We start from the raw sequence: 16,406 nt of genomic DNA, 5'->3' as shown, positions 1-16,406 counted from the left end.
TGTACGACGCCTCTGAGACCGACAATCTATCATTGCTTCGCGTCACGGGGATAAAGAACTGCAGGCATATTTGTCTGGCTGTAATTGAAACTGTCGGCAACTATTGACTAGGGAGAGTACTAGTATTACTACTGGATTCCATTCAGTAGTGTAGGTCTAAACACAGTCTAAGCTAGGAAAGCCAAATACGGAGCAAGTTGCATCCGCAAAAGCGAAATAACAATTGTTAGGCTCCAGCGGAGATGTACATCTTAAGAGTCATAGTGAACTCGCAGTAGATCTATCAGGGTGGTATTACTGCGGGATTTCATTCAGTAGTTTATGTTGAGTATAAGTATAAGCCATGTACGTCAAACACTGAGTACTTTTTGCTCTTACAAGCAAACTAGCAGCAGCTGTTGGGGTTGGTTGGTAGGGGGAAGGTGGGTTGGTAGGGGGAAGGTGGGTTGGTAGGGGGAAGGTGGGTTGGGAGGGGGAAGGTGGGTTGGGAGGGGGAAGGTGGGTTGGGAGGGGGAAGGTGGGTTGGGAGGGGGAAGGTGGGTTGGTAGGGGGAAGGTAGGTTGGTAGGGGGAAGGTGGGTTGGGAGGGGGAAGGTGGGTTGGGAGGGGGAAGGTGGGTTGGTAGGGGGAAGGTGGGTTGGTAGGGGGAAGGCGGGTTGGTAGGGGGAAGGTGGGTTGGTAGGGGGAAGGTAGGTTGGGAGGGGGAAGGTGGGTTGGGAGGGGGAAGGTGGGTTGGGAGGGGGAAGGTGGGTTGGGAGGGGGAAGGTGGGTTGGTAGGGGGAAGGTGGGTTGGTAGGGGGAAGGTAGGTTGGTAGGGGGAAGGTGGGTTGGGAGGGGGAAGGTGGGTTGGGAGGGGGAAGGTGGGTTGGTAGGGGGAAGGTAGGTTGGGAGGGGGAAGGTGGGTTGGTAGGGGGAAGGTAGGTTGGGAGGGGGAAGGTGGGTTGGTAGGGGGAAGGTGGGTTGGTAGGGGGAAGGTGGGTTGGGAGGGGGAAGGTGGGTTGGTAGGGGGAAGGTAGGTTGGGAGGGGGAAGGTGGGTTGGGAGGGGGAAGGTGGGTTGGTAGGGGGAAGGTGGGTTGGGAGGGGGAAGGTGGGTTGGGAGGGGGAAGGTGGGTTGGTAGGGGGAAGGTGGGTTGGGAGGGGGAAGGTGGGTTGGTAGGGGGAAGGTGGGTTGGGAGGGGGAAGGTGGGTTGGGAGGGGGAAGGTGGGTTGGTAGGGGGAAGGTAGGTTGTAAGGGGGAAGGTGGGTTGGGAGGGGGAAGGTGGGTTGGGAGGGGGAAGGTGGGTTGGGAGGGGGAAGGTGGGTTGGTAGGGGGAAGGTGGGTTGGTAGGGGGAAGGTAGGTTGGGAGGGGGAAGGTGGGTTGGTAGGGGGAAGGTGGGTTGGTAGGGGGAAGGTGGGTTGGTAGGGGGAAGGTGGGTTGGGAGGGGGAAGGTGGGTTGGTAGGGGGAAGGTGGGTTGGTAGGGGGAAGGTGGGTTGGGAGGGGGAAGGTGGGTTGGGAGGGGGAAGGTGGGTTGGGAGGGGGAAGGTGGGTTGGTAGGGGGAAGGTGGGTTGGTAGGGGGAAGGTGGGTTGGGAGGGGGAAGGTGGGTTGGGAGGGGGAAGGTGGGTTGGTAGGGGGAAGGTAGGTTGTAAGGGGGAAGGTGGGTTGGGAGGGGGAAGGTGGGTTGGGAGGGGGAAGGTGGGTTGGGAGGGGGAAGGTGGGTTGGTAGGGGGAAGGTGGGTTGGTAGGGGGAAGGTGGGTTGGTAGGGGGAAGGTAGGTTGGGAGGGGGAAGGTGGGTTGGTAGGGGGAAGGTGGGTTGGTAGGGGGAAGGTGGGTTGGTAGGGGGAAGGTGGGTTGGGAGGGGGAAGGTGGGTTGGTAGGGGGAAGGTGGGTTGGTAGGGGGAAGGTGGGTTGGGAGGGGGAAGGTGGGTTGGGAGGGGGAAGGTGGGTTGGGAGGGGGAAGGTGGGTTGGTAGGGGGAAGGTGGGTTGGTAGGGGGAAGGTGGGTTGGTAGGGGGAAGGTGGGTTGGGAGGGGGAAGGTGGGTTGGTAGGGGGAAGGTGGGTTGGGAGGGGGAAGGTGGGTTGGTAGGGGGAAGGTGGGTTGGTAGGGGGAAGGTGGGTTGGTAGGGGGAAGATAGGTTGGGAGGGGGAAGGTGGGTTGGGAGGGGGAAGGTGGGTTGGTAGGGGAAGGTGGGTTGGTAGGGGGAAGGTGGGTTGGTAGGGGGAAGGTAGGTTGGGAGGGGGAAGGTGGGTTGGTAGGGGGAAGGTGGGTTGGGAGGGGGAAGGTGGGTTGGTAGGGGGAAGGTAGGTTGGGAGGGGGAAGGTGGGTTGGTAGGGGGAAGGTAGGTTGGGAGGGGGAAGGTGGGTTGGTAGGGGGAAGGTGGGTTGGTAGGGGGAAGGTGGGTTGGGAGGGGGAAGGTGGGTTGGTAGGGGGAAGGTAGGTTGGGAGGGGGAAGGTGGGTTGGGAGGGGGAAGGTGGGTTGGTAGGGGGAAGGTGGGTTGGGAGGGGAAGGTGGGTTGGGAGGGGGAAGGTGGGTTGGGAGGGGGAAGGTGGGTTGGTAGGGGGAAGGTGGGTTGGTAGGAGGAAGGTGGGTTGGGAGGGGGAAGGTGGGTTGGGAGAGGGAAGGTGGGTTGGTAGGGGGAAGGTGGTTGGGAGGGGGAAGGTGGGTTGGGAGGGGGAAGGTGGGTTGGTAGGGGGAAGGTGGGTTGGTAGGGGGAAGGTGGGTTGGGAGGGGGAAGGTGGGTTGGGAGGGGGGAAGGTGGGTTGGGAGGGGGAAGGTGGGTTGGGAGGGGGAAGGTGGGTTGGGAGGGCAAAGGTGGGTTGGTAGGGGGAAGGTAGGTTGGGAGGGGGAAGGTGGGTTGGGAGGGAGGGGGAAGGTGGGTTGGGAGGGGGAAGGTGGGTTGGGAGGGGGAAGGTGGGTTGGTAGGGGGAAGGTGGGTTGGTAGGGGGAAGGTGGGTTGGTAGGGGGAAGGTAGGTTGGGAGGGGGAAGGTGGGTTGGTAGGGGGAAGGTGGGTTGGGAGGGGGAAGGTGGGTTGGGAGGGGGAAGGTGGGTTGGTAGGGGGAAGGTGGGTTGGTAGGGGGAAGGTGGGTTGGTAGGGGGAAGGTGGGTTGAGAGGGGGAAGGTGGGTTGGGAGGGGGAAGGTGGGTTGGGAGGGGGAAGGTGGGTTGGTAGGGGGAAGGTGGGTTGGTAGGGGGAAGGTGGGTTGGGAGGGGGAAGGTGGGTTGGTAGGGGGAAGGTGGGTTGGTAGGGGGAAGGTGGGTTGGTAGGGGGAAGATAGGTTGGGAGGGGGAAGGTGGGTTGGGAGGGGGAAGGTGGGTTGGTAGGGGAAGGTGGGTTGGTAGGGGGAAGGTGGGTTGGTAGGGGGAAGGTAGGTTGGGAGGGGGAAGGTGGGTTGGTAGGGGGAAGGTGGGTTGGGAGGGGGAAGGTGGGTTGGTAGGGGGAAGGTAGGTTGGGAGGGGGAAGGTGGGTTGGTAGGGGGAAGGTAGGTTGGGAGGGGGAAGGTGGGTTGGTAGGGGGAAGGTAGGTTGGGAGGGGGAAGGTGGGTTGGGAGGGGGTCACTGCAGCAGTTGTTATGGCGGTATTAATGCGGGATTTGACGGGCGCTGTGGCGGGGTGGTAAGACGTCGGCCTCTTAATCGGAAGGTCGAGTGTTCGAATCCCGGCCGCGGCTGCCTGGTGGGTTAAGTGTGGAGATTTTTCCGATATCCCAGGTCAACTTATGTGCAGACCTGCTAATGACTTATCCCCCTTCGTGTGTACACGCAAGCACAAGACCAAGTGCGCACGGAAAAGATCCTGTAATCCATGTCAGAGTTCGGTGGGTTATAGAAACACGAAAATATCCAGCATGCTTCCTCCGAAAACGGCGTATGGCTGCCTAAATGGCGGGGTAAAAACGGTCATACACGTAAAATTCCACTCGTGCAAAAAACACGAGTGTACGTGGGAGTCAAAGCCCATGAACGAAGAAGAAGAAGAAGAAGAATGCGGGATTTGCTCCAGTCTGACACTTTGAATTTTAAAAAAAAATCTTTTCATCACGATTTAAAAAGGCGAAAACAAAGAAGTCGCGTGAAGCGTGATTAAAACATCCAGTCAACCTGTCGGCTAAACAGATCTGTTTTCTACACACACAAATTTTACCAGAATACATTCAGCGAAATATTGATAGAATGTAGAAAATGTAAAATATCTTTAAAACTGAGAAAAAAAGTCGACCGAATCAAATAGGACTAGATGACTACAATTTTTCGCTCTCTCGATTTCATTTTTGCGTTGACAACTATATATTTACATACGGTGATACCATTTCTGCAAAATCTGGTGGACAAAGCATCTCTCTGAACTGCTCTTGTGTGTTTTACTTGACCTACATCGAGAGAAGGCGCTTTGAATTCAATAAAAAAATACTTTCTTTAAACGAGGTATTATATCTGACGTTCGAACGGTGCATATTATAAGATGTTTGATGGGTTGTTGACAGACCAGCTTTTTTGTCGGTCCGAGGGGGAGCATATCGTCTTTTGTTTCATATTTATTGACCAAGGCCGAAGGCCGCGGTCAATAAATATGAAACAAAAGTCGATATGCCCCCCGTGGACCGACAAAAAAGCTGGTCTGTCAACAAACCACCAAACATCGTTTTTGTCATCATTTTGGCAGTGAGAAAATAAGTGCACAATCAACCCAGGGAGCCATGCTTTGAAACACGGGTTCCGTGCTGATAACCATACGAGTCCCGGTTTGATAACTACTGGCAATCAACGATAGCCGTGGAGCGAGGATTATCAGAATGAGCTGGCGTGTGAAAGCAACTTTCTGTGTTTTTGAGTTCATTAAATGTTGGGATGAATATGTCAGGTTTGAGGATGCACAGTTCAGTAGGTTCATCTCGGTATTCCACCCCTCGGCTTTCTGTTGTAAATATTAAGCTGAGTGATCGAATGTGGAAGCTACGTTTGGTCAAAGGTCACAGAAGATTTGCGTCGTGCGGCGAAGGAAAGAATCGCGATCTTGTTTCCGACTCTGTACCTCTTTGTTTTTCATTAGACCTGTCATTCTGCTTGCTCGGCTTTGTTAGATGTTTGCATATCTTGTTGCTATTTTCTTTGCTTTTATTGTTGTTTCTTATTTGTGCTTCGTTTATCGATACAACGTCTTGTGCACGGGTCAACATGTGTGTGTCAGGGGTCGTTTTACTTGAACTTGACGTTCGTGTTTCTCCGAACGTCTGTGTATCGAAACACAGATACAGGCACTCCATGACTCTGTAAGAAGACAAAACATATCGCTAGGTTTCATTTGTTTTTGATGAATGTATGACCTTTCATGAAGTAGTTTTGTTTTTTGTTTACTTTTGCCAGTTTGCCAGTTCGTTTTTGGAACTTTGCAAAGCAGTGTCGTGTCGTCTGTTTAGGTTTGGGAAAACACCAATGAAAAGAGCCGAAGAATCCCCGAGCGTTTCTATTGGGTTTGCTTTTGATTATCCATGTATAACCTGCTTCCTGCAACTATGGTAACCGGGGATTTATTGCCTGGGGAACATGAGATTTATTTGCCAGGTGCTTGTGAATGAAAACTCGTGAAAATGATGACAAATTGATATATCATCTGCTGCGGCTTACAAAAACTTAATCCGGTAACACCGTCCTCACGTGTCCATGGAAGAAAACTTCACTAGCATTCTGATATTTTACCTGGGATAAATAAAAGGATTTACAACATTGTGTGTTACAATGATTTTTTTTTTTTTTTTTTTTGTATTCTCTTTTCGATTCTGTCACATATATAAAACGTACAGAACAAGACATAGACAGGGAGAAACAAAATCACAAAACATTCACACGTGGTACTAGTACAGATCACAAAGCTAGGAAACGGGCTTACAAAAAAGTATTCATATCTAAACATGTTGGATCTTTGTCACTACTTTTTCTCAGGGTAGACTCCTACCCTTGACAAGTGACTTCTCCCCGTCAGAAAGATTAAATCACGCCACCACACACACACACACACACACACACACACACACACACACACGTACACACACACACAACTAGTCACATACACACACACAAACACACACACACACACACACACACATGCACACAGGCACACACACACTCACACACACACACACACACACACACACACACACACACTCGCTCACACACATACTAATTCAAACAGCAATGTCAAACGCTGACAAACATAAGAAAACACTCCCGTCCACATAACCATTGCTTCTTAATACACTATAATGTTAATATGTTTCCCTATAGAACCACACATGTCAAATATAACCAATAGAGAAGACAAAAACTTATATTTCAACTCATATAAGAAAACAAACCTTAAATGATACTCAATGTGTCGACATGTATATATTTGTATATTGATTCCTTCGTTTTCAAAGATAAATATGTGTATATGTTTATGTATACGTATATGTTTATCTATATATGTATGTGTATATGTATGGATTCTGGCCGTCGTCTGTGACTTTACTGCTCCCCACAACTGACAGACGGTGGATGTCTTACCTTCTAATGCCACGCTCCGATCAAATCGGGCTTAATATCCACCCACGTGACTAATTATCGAACGTGTTTAATCATCCTGTGTAATCTTATCAGTCTGGACGAAATCGACCGTTATGCTGACGCTCATACAGGAGAGCTCAGGATTCGTTAATCTGTCCTATGTACGGTATACTAACTCCTTTACAGAATTCATTAATTACCGGAATTGTACCACACTTATAAAGCTGCTTGCTGGTATTCGGCCTCTACACGCTCGATCTGCTCTATTGATACTAATACTGCTTAGCCTATTGGAGGGCAACAGAAGAGGTTTAAGGACTGTCTGAAAGCGTCTCTGAAAGACTTCGACATTCAGATCGACTCCTGGAAGCGGCTTGCCCACAAACAGAGCCACCTGGCGCAGTCTGCTTTGTCCTGGTGCCCTTACCGCTGAAGATAAGAGAACTGCTGTTGCAGAGCAAAAGCGTACGCTCCGCAAAAGCCTGAGCATGTGGGGGGGGGGGGGGGGGGTTACTGACCCGGATAGGCCTCATCGGCTAGCTCCGGCCTCATCAGACCAAACGTCCAAACGAACAATGAGTCTATGGCCATCTTCGAAAACAAAGGACGAAGACCACTCAGCCTGAGTTCGTTGACGAAGAACATAATATACAGTGAAACCTCTAGTTCAAGAACCCTCGGGATTTTTCTGTTTAAATGCCTCTTTTTTCACCAGATTTCGACTTGTAGAGTCTGTAGCTTTACCCCCGTTTTAAGAATTCCTCCAATTTAGGGCCTGATTTTCTCTGGTTTTGGGGGTCTCAAAACAGAGTCTGTATCCTCTTCGTTGTGTAAGAAGTTCAACTTGTGAATGAGAAAGTTTGCAGTTGTGCGCGTGAACCCACATGGACTCCGTGTGTTTAGGACCTGGGTGGGCAACAGCGAACTTTATCTTTACTCTCACAAATGCTTTGTCGTTTTTTATCATAAAGAACTCCATAACGAATAGTGATAGGTAACAAAGGGTAACAAAGGGTATCACAACGTGAAAAGTAGGATATGCGCCGAAATGGCTGCGATCTGCTGGCCGATGTGAATGCGTGATGTATTGTGTAAAAAAAATTCCATCTCACACGGCATCAATAAATCCCTGCGCCTTGAATATGTGCAAGATATAAATTGCATAAACATTTTTTTTTTTTTAATTAAAAAATCCCTGCGCTTAGAACTGTACCCACGGAATACGCGCGATATAAGCCTCATATTGATTGATCACAACATTTCGACATCCTCATCACATCTCAACCCGTTCAAAAATCACTATGTCATCACCAAAAGCTTTGACACATTAGAAATTAAATAAATACATTTTAAAAAACACCAAACGACTTCGACAGCTCGGAATCAATTTGGAACATCGTCATGCTCTGATTCTTCCAGCAGGCTTAAAGGCACACTCTCTCTCGTGAAAACGGTTATCCTCACCATCTCAGATCTGACAAGGCTTCAATAAAAGGCGTCTCTGGAAGACTTGGACATTCAGATCGACTCCTGGGTTTGGTCACATACCAAAAATCAACACCCTGACTGCTGTGGTGAGTTGGAATGTTTGGATTTACTAATTTCTGAAATAGCTACTGGAATTTATTTTCCCAATTAATTCGTCAAAAAACATCTAGCGTGAACAGCCTGTTTATTTTTGGAATGTGACCAAGTGGAGAGACACGATCGTTGTCATATCTCATCCAAAAGACGGGCAAGTAGGCTTCACACAGTCTATCACGGATGTTCCGTGTCAATGCATTCAACCGCAACAAGTCTCTATGGAGTATCTAGGGTATTGATCGATGCTATTAATTTTGTACACGGCGCATTAGCGGCACACTGCCGGATACAGTCTTGATCAAAGCGTGTCACCTATGTGCAATCACGGGAAAGCGCCAGCACTCCCGCAAGTTCTATCACGAATGTGATACTTTAACAGTATCTCTGGAGTACAACCCAAGAGTACGAACAGAGAAAGCCCGTACGTTTAGAAGTACACGGCGGGGTTGGCGGATGTATTACTTCGGTACTGAACCTTCGTTTCTTGTCACCGTCGTTCGCTTAAAACTTTAAAATGCTGGACACATTCTGTTTAATACAGCCGTAAAAAATCCGGATCAAAGTTTGTAATCTACATAATTACGCTCAACACTTTACTGCCCATAAGCGATCTGCATGTACTATACCCTTAGGTTTACTTACAGAGAAAACTTAATCATTTAGAAGTGGTCGGAGTTTGTGGATGTTGTGTTTGGGTACTGAAACGATACTATATTTTTCGCCGTCATCCTGTGAGTGAACTGTAGAATATACGACACATTTCCTCTCCCGAAAGAGGAGTATGGCTGCTTTAACTCATTGTCTCCCAGGTACGGACGGATATATCCGTACCCACTCATATGGCTCTATCTGACCTAATTCGGATATATCCGTACGCACAGTCACTTCAGTCGCTTCCTGTAATGTCGATCTAACGCCTGCATTCAAGCGTGTTGATTCACAGTTACTACACAGTTACTACAATTCTGAGTGACCTGCTGCAGCACAGCTGGTCTCGGAAAAAAAACCTTGGGGTAGAAAGTGTCAATTACGGGGGGAAGTACATACACGTAAAACTCCACTCTTCACTGTGGTCCTTGGAGTTGCAGCTCATTAGCGCAGAAGAAGAACAATAATTATTCGCTATTATACTTATACTCTATAAGTGTTTATAGACACAGAGCTAGAGACAAAAACGTTTGAAACTGGTTCAGTCTTTTTGGAGCTGAAGCCGCACCCTTATGTTCACCGTTGTCAACTACACCTTTGAATTCTGGACATGTTAGCTTTTATAACGTTACGGTATACGTACTTTTTTCTTTTTCTTTTTTGCCATTCTAACTTCTCCAACACAGCAAAACACACAATGTATTGAGGTTTTCACGTTACAACTTTTTTACTTTAAGTATTCTTGACTGAAAAGTTTCAATAGGACCTGAACTTGGCCTCTTCCTTTAACTGTCGTCAACCTAACACAGTTAACGCGCTAGGTATTTTCCGTCGGTGTTCTTTTACAAGTATCACTCTCAAGTCTCAACCCAAAAAAATCGGTCAGTCTGTTACCTAAAACAGTCAAAACAAGTCCAGTATTTAAGCGATTACGATACATCCCTCTGGGAGAAGCTGCCAAACAACAACTCTACCGGTTGATGTGAGCGGTTCAAATGTCAACCTATAAAGTACTGTAAATTGTAAGAACGCTATGAACCTCATGGGAACACGGGAAACACGCTTACCTTAGAGAAAAACCTTAGTAGTGCGACTCCGCCGCTGCATGCTTTTTCAAATAAAAACTTCTCGAGGAATCCTTGAGGAAATCCACCCCAAAAATGAGCATAGATAAAATTTAAATTTTCAACAAGCTCACTTTTCAATCACTGCAGTATGTTGCAACAGCGATTCGTTCTGACTTACAAGCACACGCGATGTGTTATCCTTCGCGACAATCATAATTTAGTATGGGGTGGTAGAAAATGTATTATATCTATAGATATCGTCGGTCGGAAGTGACCCATTTTTGTATGCAGGATGAGATAATAAAACAGATGAGGAGGTCATTGCAAACTGACGACCTTGTAAGTTGTGTCGCGCCGGGAGAGATAACCTCTTGTGTATGTTAGGTGTAAACTTGTCATTCTTAAATAAAAGGTTGACTTGCAAGAGGGTATCATTTTGCCTGAAGATTTACTTCGTATAAAGATATTATCCGCGGAATGTTAATATCAAGAAGACACAATGTTTACGACTTCACAAGTATTTTACAGTGTTTGGATTAAAAAGCAGCATATGCAGCTTGACCTGTTGGAACGTGCTTTAAAACTAGAGATAAGAAAAATTTGAAATTGACACATAACCGGTACAGGATTCTCTCAATGAGGACGTTTGTGTTTTCGTCCTACGAGTACGTATTTACAAGAAGAAAAAAAAGGTATTTTATTTGAACGGGTCAAAACCGGGAGATATCGGCGTGATTATTGTGACATTTGCAAAACAGGATAACTATTTAGATTATTTTTAAAGCATCAAAGTTAAATTAGGCAGAGCACCATTTTAAGATCTGAGAAATGAAGGCACGTAATTAAGCGCTCTAAGTATATACTCGTGTTGCACATGCCGTAAGCATTTAGAGCGCTTACGTCCCTTTGTTCTGAAGCAAAAACACGTTCTTTAAAAGGTGTGCAATGCCCCTTTTAACATGTTGCTTCCCAAAAGCAATTAACCTCATGTATACATAAGATTGAACAAATAGTCCTTCCGAGTCAAGTTGCTAACGCACTGACTGCAGTTAACTGTCATTTAGACTAATACTTTGGAACGGATTTTGAGCAACAAAATAGTTCAAATGCCAAATCCAAATACAAAGAGACTGCCAAATACCAAATACCATAATCAAATACCAAATACCATTATAGTTTAAATACCATTTTCAGTGCGGACTCATGTACTAAGCACAGCAACATACTTACGAAGTTACCCGATACTTCAGCGTAGGAAACGAAGCGGCAAACATATACTTTGAAAGTGAGTTCTGTGCCTTGAAACAAGATACCCCACGAAAATGTGTTAATCGTTCGCAATAATTAGAAGTGACAGGAAATTCAAACCCTTTATCTCAAATTGTTAGCAATTGCCTAATACCTATCCACTTAAGTCTACTTTCAGAATTGAAAACGAAACTTCAACAGGAAGTATTGAATTACTCAGAAGTATTATATGACTTCCGGTGTGTCATATCAATTGTCAGAGAGCTGCTTGTCAAAGATTATACTATGGGGAACAGCGTTTCGATGATGATGATGATGATGATGATGATGATGATGATGATGATGATGATGATGATGATGATGATGATGATGATGATGATGACGACGACGATGATGATGACGGAGACGACGACGACGATGACTATGGCGGTGATGATTATCGCAAGCTTTGACTGATGGACCACACGAACAGATTGACGGACAGACAGATAAACAGACACTCGCACATCTCCACATATAAACGTGCAGATGACACCGCCTCAGAATAGCTCTTTCAGAACTGAGATGTAACTATAGTTATAGAGGCCAGGAATGCAGCATCCTGGTTACAATTGTAATCTATGAGTGCTGACATCTGTCATTACCAGTTAGATGTATTTGAGGAAGGAGAAAAGCCAACTTGAACAACCACCGTTTCTACAGAGAAAAAGAATGGGAGAAACCAGACAGGAGAAAGAAGCTGAGTCAAAATAATTATAAATCTTAATACTAGCAGTGCATCCAGCTTGTACAGTACCCGGCAAAAGAAACGCTACTCATTCGCGCCCACTGTTGCAAGTGATTTTTTGTCATTTTCAAATTGTATTAAATATAAACCAGATAAGGTACACACAAAAAGGAAGACAGATTCGTGGAGGATATTTTACTGGCTGTACGATTAGTGCATATCATTTAATCGTTTTCTTTTTTACCTTTTCATAAACTGTGTTATACAGTGTAGGGGTCAAGCGAGTCGTGATTGCAGGCGAACATGTCACTTCGACACACTACACAAATCGCGAATGAGTTGCGTTTCTTTCGCCGGGTACTGTACAGGGTAGGTTGCTTGGTTGTTAGATTTTCGATTTTGTTTTCTTTCTCAGTGGCATATGCAGGGACGCCATCAGTGGCATATGCAGGGACGCCATCAGTGGCATATGCAGGGACGCCATCAGTGGCATATGCAGGGACGCCATCAGTGGCATATGCAGGGACGCCATCAGTGGCCTATGCAGGGACGCCATCAGTGGCATATGCAGGGACGCCATCAGTGGCATATGCAGGGACGCCATCAGTGGCATATGCAGGGACGCCATCAGTGGCATATGCAGGGACGCCAAAACGTGTTTTAAATCGTCAAAACCCTTGCCTTCATTTCGGCAGACTTGCCAAACTCTCTTTCCACGGTATCGTAAAGGTGCCCCGAAGGACTGCCTTCAACTTTAAAACAAATGCCGAAACATTGATGCCATGCCAGTTTGGCAAATTTATCCAGAAAAATAAATCATATCTACGAGTACGAATACATGCACTTACATTCTGCTAAAAAAAAAAGAACAACAAAGACAGGACAAAAAATGAAAGAGAGAAGGAGAGGGATCCCGGGAGGGAGGGAGAGAGAGATGATGATGATGATGATGATGATGATGATGATGATGATGATGATGATGATGATGATGATGATGATGATGATGATGATGATGATGATGAAGATGATGATGATGATGATGATGATGATGATGATGATGATGATGATGATGATGATGATGATGATGATGTTGATGAAGAAGAAGTAACTTCATTTTACAAGGATAGAGGTTTAAGGCTACGCCTTTTCTTACAGCCTGTCCGTACCACAAGCTTACCATCCCGAAGAAGGCAGTAACGTGCCGAAATATTGATTATAGATATAAACGTACTTAACCTGGTTACTGGTGTGTTTTCTTTTTATTTAACCTGTCCGTACATTTAAATAATGCCAAATTCTCATAAATGGTAAACAGAAAAGCAAGGAAGCAGACAATCAAACCAAAAATCAAACAAACAAACAGACGCATGACCAAGCAAGCAAAGAGCCAAACAAGCAAACAGAGAGAGAAGGAGACAGAGAGAGAGAGAGAGAGAGAGAGAGAGAGAGAGAGAGAGAGAGAGAGAGAGAGAGAGAGAGAGAGCAAGAGAGAGAAAGAGAGAGAGAGAAAGACAGAGAGAGCGAGAAAGAGAGAGAGAGAGAGAGCAAGAGAGAGAAAGAGAAAGAGAGAGAGAGAGAGAGATGGAGAGAGAGAGAGAGAGACAGAGAGAGACAGAGAGAGAGAGAGAGAGAGATGGACAGAGAGAGAGCAAGAGAGAGAAAGAGGGACAGAGAGAGACAGAGACAAAGAGAAGGTCTCCTGGGAGTATTGTATAACGCAGGGGATGACATTCAACACGTCCAAACTGCTTCGTTTTCCAATAAACTGTAAAACCCCTTGATTGTTATTTTCGCCCCGAAATAGCATCCTTTTAGGAAGCTAAGAGGCTGCGAAGAAGAAAACTTGTATGCTGCAAATCTAAAGGAAGTTGCTTGTCGTAGCTCGCTTTTGGTCAAACTAGGATTTGGAGGATATTATGAAAGTGCTGTGCCGGGAATTGGTGCTTACATGCGCTTACGTGCACAAGTCTCCCCAAACCATCATCCATTATTTATAAAAACTGAACTACAGAGTGATTTGTTAATCTCAGCACCTCTGTAGAACCGCTCCGAACGTATCTGAAAAAGTTCATTCAAATGCTTTCGAAACTCGCAGAGGAAGCTGGAAACGAACAATTGCAAAGCTTTCATCGGTGTTTTCTTTTGCTTTGTCTTCATCGCTTTAACTCTCACCGCAGAAACGAAATTCGATTTGAAACGTTGAAGAAAATCCTCTTTTTTACAGTGATTTTTTAAACGCATCTACAGCTGAGATGAAAATCCTTGACATCATAACATCACAATTACTTCCTGTTTCCGGGCAAACTATTTTGTTATCTCTGAAAATTCAGACACGTCCACCCCTACTCTTCTCCTAACCACCTCGCTATGGGTGGATAGGCGGCGGCTGGAATGGATCATACTAATCTTTATTATCATAGATGTGCTTTCCTGGATCTTTTGCGCACGTCTGTGTATTTCGATCGAATAGTTGAAAACTTAAAATGTGGTAACGCGTCATCCTCCATTGCGAATGAAAGGCTCCTCCTTAACCAAAACTGAGAGGTTATCGTTTCCTTTACAAGTTATTTAGGCGCTGTTGCCCTCAAAGAAAAGAGAAAAACATGCCTTTAAAACTTTTCAGCAAAAGAGAACAAGCAACTGCTTCCTTGACTTCTGACAGTCGCGATGATCGAGTATTCCCGAAGAAGGTGAATAACACGAAAGACAGCAAACGCCCTTAAGGTTATTTCCTTCACCGCCTAAGATCTGTTCAGACCTTCACATTGACAAGGAACACCCGTTTACTTGGACACATACAGACACACACAAAATATTAGTACAGCTTTTTCTCTGCAGAGTAAGAGGTTTCCCATTAATTAATTACGCAAATTGACACAGTTTTCACTTAGATAATTAATTCAGCAACAACTTCTTCGAACTAAGGACCCGTGCTATGCAAAGCAAGAAATTTATCAGCTCCGGTCTTTAATTGTATTGCGGAAGTGTAGAAACGTGCCGAGCCCCTGGTACTGCCCGCTGGCCAGATGGTCAGCAACAATCTGTCTAATGGAATCGTCCCCTGTCCGGCCAGCTATAGTGCTGGCGTAATCATCATACAGCTGGACTAGGCAGCATGCGTTTATTGGGCCCTAAATCGGTTTGGCACAACCAGCAAGCGTTATTGGTCAGTATAGCGGTTGGGTGCTACATTGGGTTATTGGTCACTAACAGGGGGGGGGGGGTACTGCAATGTGTTGCTGGTCAGAAAAGTGATGGGGCACTACGGGCAGAAGTTAGTGGTCACTAAAGCAGTGGGACACGGCAAGGTGTTATTAGTTAGTGAACTTGTTTACAACATACAACGAAGAGGGGGTGGGTGCATGGGTGAGGGTTGTAGGGAAGGGGGGGGGGGGGCGATCATGCGATGGGGTTTTAATACAATAAAAACGGTCAACTTACATTACGGTTTTCCTTTTCATATCATTCATCACACACAGAAGACAAAGCGAAATTGGAAGTGGTCTATAATCATGACCGTTTTACTATCTCCATATAGGCGCAAGTAAACGTCTCATACTATAGTTTGACCAAAAATTAGTTGGCACCCAAAAACTCACTCTCATAAAACCAGCGAATGCTCAAATAACCGTCAAAAGAGCACGGAAAAAGGCAAACCTGAAAGACTAAAATGTAGATGGTTCTTCACACTTCAATTAGATGTTTGTCCGTATTTCAGTTTTCAAGCAAAGAACACAGGAAAAACTTCTTCTTTTTTCCACGCAGGTTATTTGTAAGTCACTGAGGCCTTTTGTCTTCCTCTCTTTGCCTGTGTTTCTCTCTCTCTCTCTCTCTCTCTCTGGTTGTCTTTCTGACTATGACTAATTCTCTGTTTCTGTCTCTATCTGTCGGTCTCTGTCTGTGTGAGTGTGTGTGTGTGTGGGGGGGTGTATGTTCGCGTGTGTGTGTGTGTGTGTGTGTGTGTGTGTGTGTGTGTGTGTGTGTGTGTGTATGTGTGTGTGTGTGTGTATCTTTCTCACTCTCTGTCTGTCTATCTCTGTCTCTGTCTATCTGTCTCTGTCTGTCTGTCTCTCTCTCTCTGTCTGTCTATCTGTCTCTGTGTCTATGTCTCTGTCTGTATGTCTGTCTGTCGGTCTGTGTCTCTATCTCTGTCTCTCTGTTTCGGCTGTACCCAACGAACGAACTACATGCGATGTCTGCGTCTTCGACCTATGATGACCTTCACCACTACCCACAATGACCCCGTGACTTCCTGTGAGTGAGACGCATGCGTGACAGGAACTGGATACGCTCTAGAGAGAGAGAGAGAGAGAGAGAGAGAGAGAGAGAGAGAGAGAGAGAGAGAGAGAGAGAGAGAGAGAGAACTCTCTCGCCTCGTTTGTTTTTCACGTAACGTTTCCAAAAGGTTAGTTCAATTACAAACAAACATGTTATGTTGGGTAAGATGTTGATACCGAGGTAAACCATTGAACCAAGAATATTCTTTGAACAAATTAAAACAAAAACAACGAAAGATTTTAACGAAGAATTCGATAAAGATTTTAACGAAGAGTTGAACTACTTAACCAAACAACGACGAAGTAAATCCATTGTAAAAAAAAAACCGAT

The 16,406-nt window shown here is 46.1% G+C and overlaps 1 protein-coding gene and 1 long non-coding RNA gene across 4 annotated transcripts in view; one reads left to right on the top strand and one right to left on the bottom strand.

Moving 5' to 3' along the window:
• Positions 1–16,406, bottom strand: part of LOC138960285 (uncharacterized) — a 141,064-nt gene that overhangs the window by 110,870 nt on the left and 13,788 nt on the right. Inside the window, exon 1 of one of the 3 annotated variants that reach the window (XM_070332115.1) lies at positions 9,824–10,001. The exons of the other annotated variants lie outside the window; for them this stretch is intronic. The gene's annotated coding sequence lies outside the window, so the exon portion shown is untranslated. Of the gene's footprint in view, positions 1–9,823; positions 10,002–16,406 lie in introns of those variants that run through there. 3 annotated transcript variants of the gene reach the window in all.
• LOC138960286 (uncharacterized) overlaps positions 1–16,406 on the top strand; it is a 262,895-nt gene that overhangs the window by 236,846 nt on the left and 9,643 nt on the right. The window lies entirely within an intron of this gene.

This window comes from Littorina saxatilis, linkage group LG2 (assembly GCF_037325665.1).
Source record: "Littorina saxatilis isolate snail1 linkage group LG2, US_GU_Lsax_2.0, whole genome shotgun sequence".
Classification (NCBI taxonomy): domain Eukaryota; kingdom Metazoa; phylum Mollusca; class Gastropoda; order Littorinimorpha; family Littorinidae; genus Littorina; species Littorina saxatilis.
The sequence above is the reverse complement of the archived record's forward strand: the minus strand, read 5'-3'. Positions and strand labels throughout refer to the sequence as shown.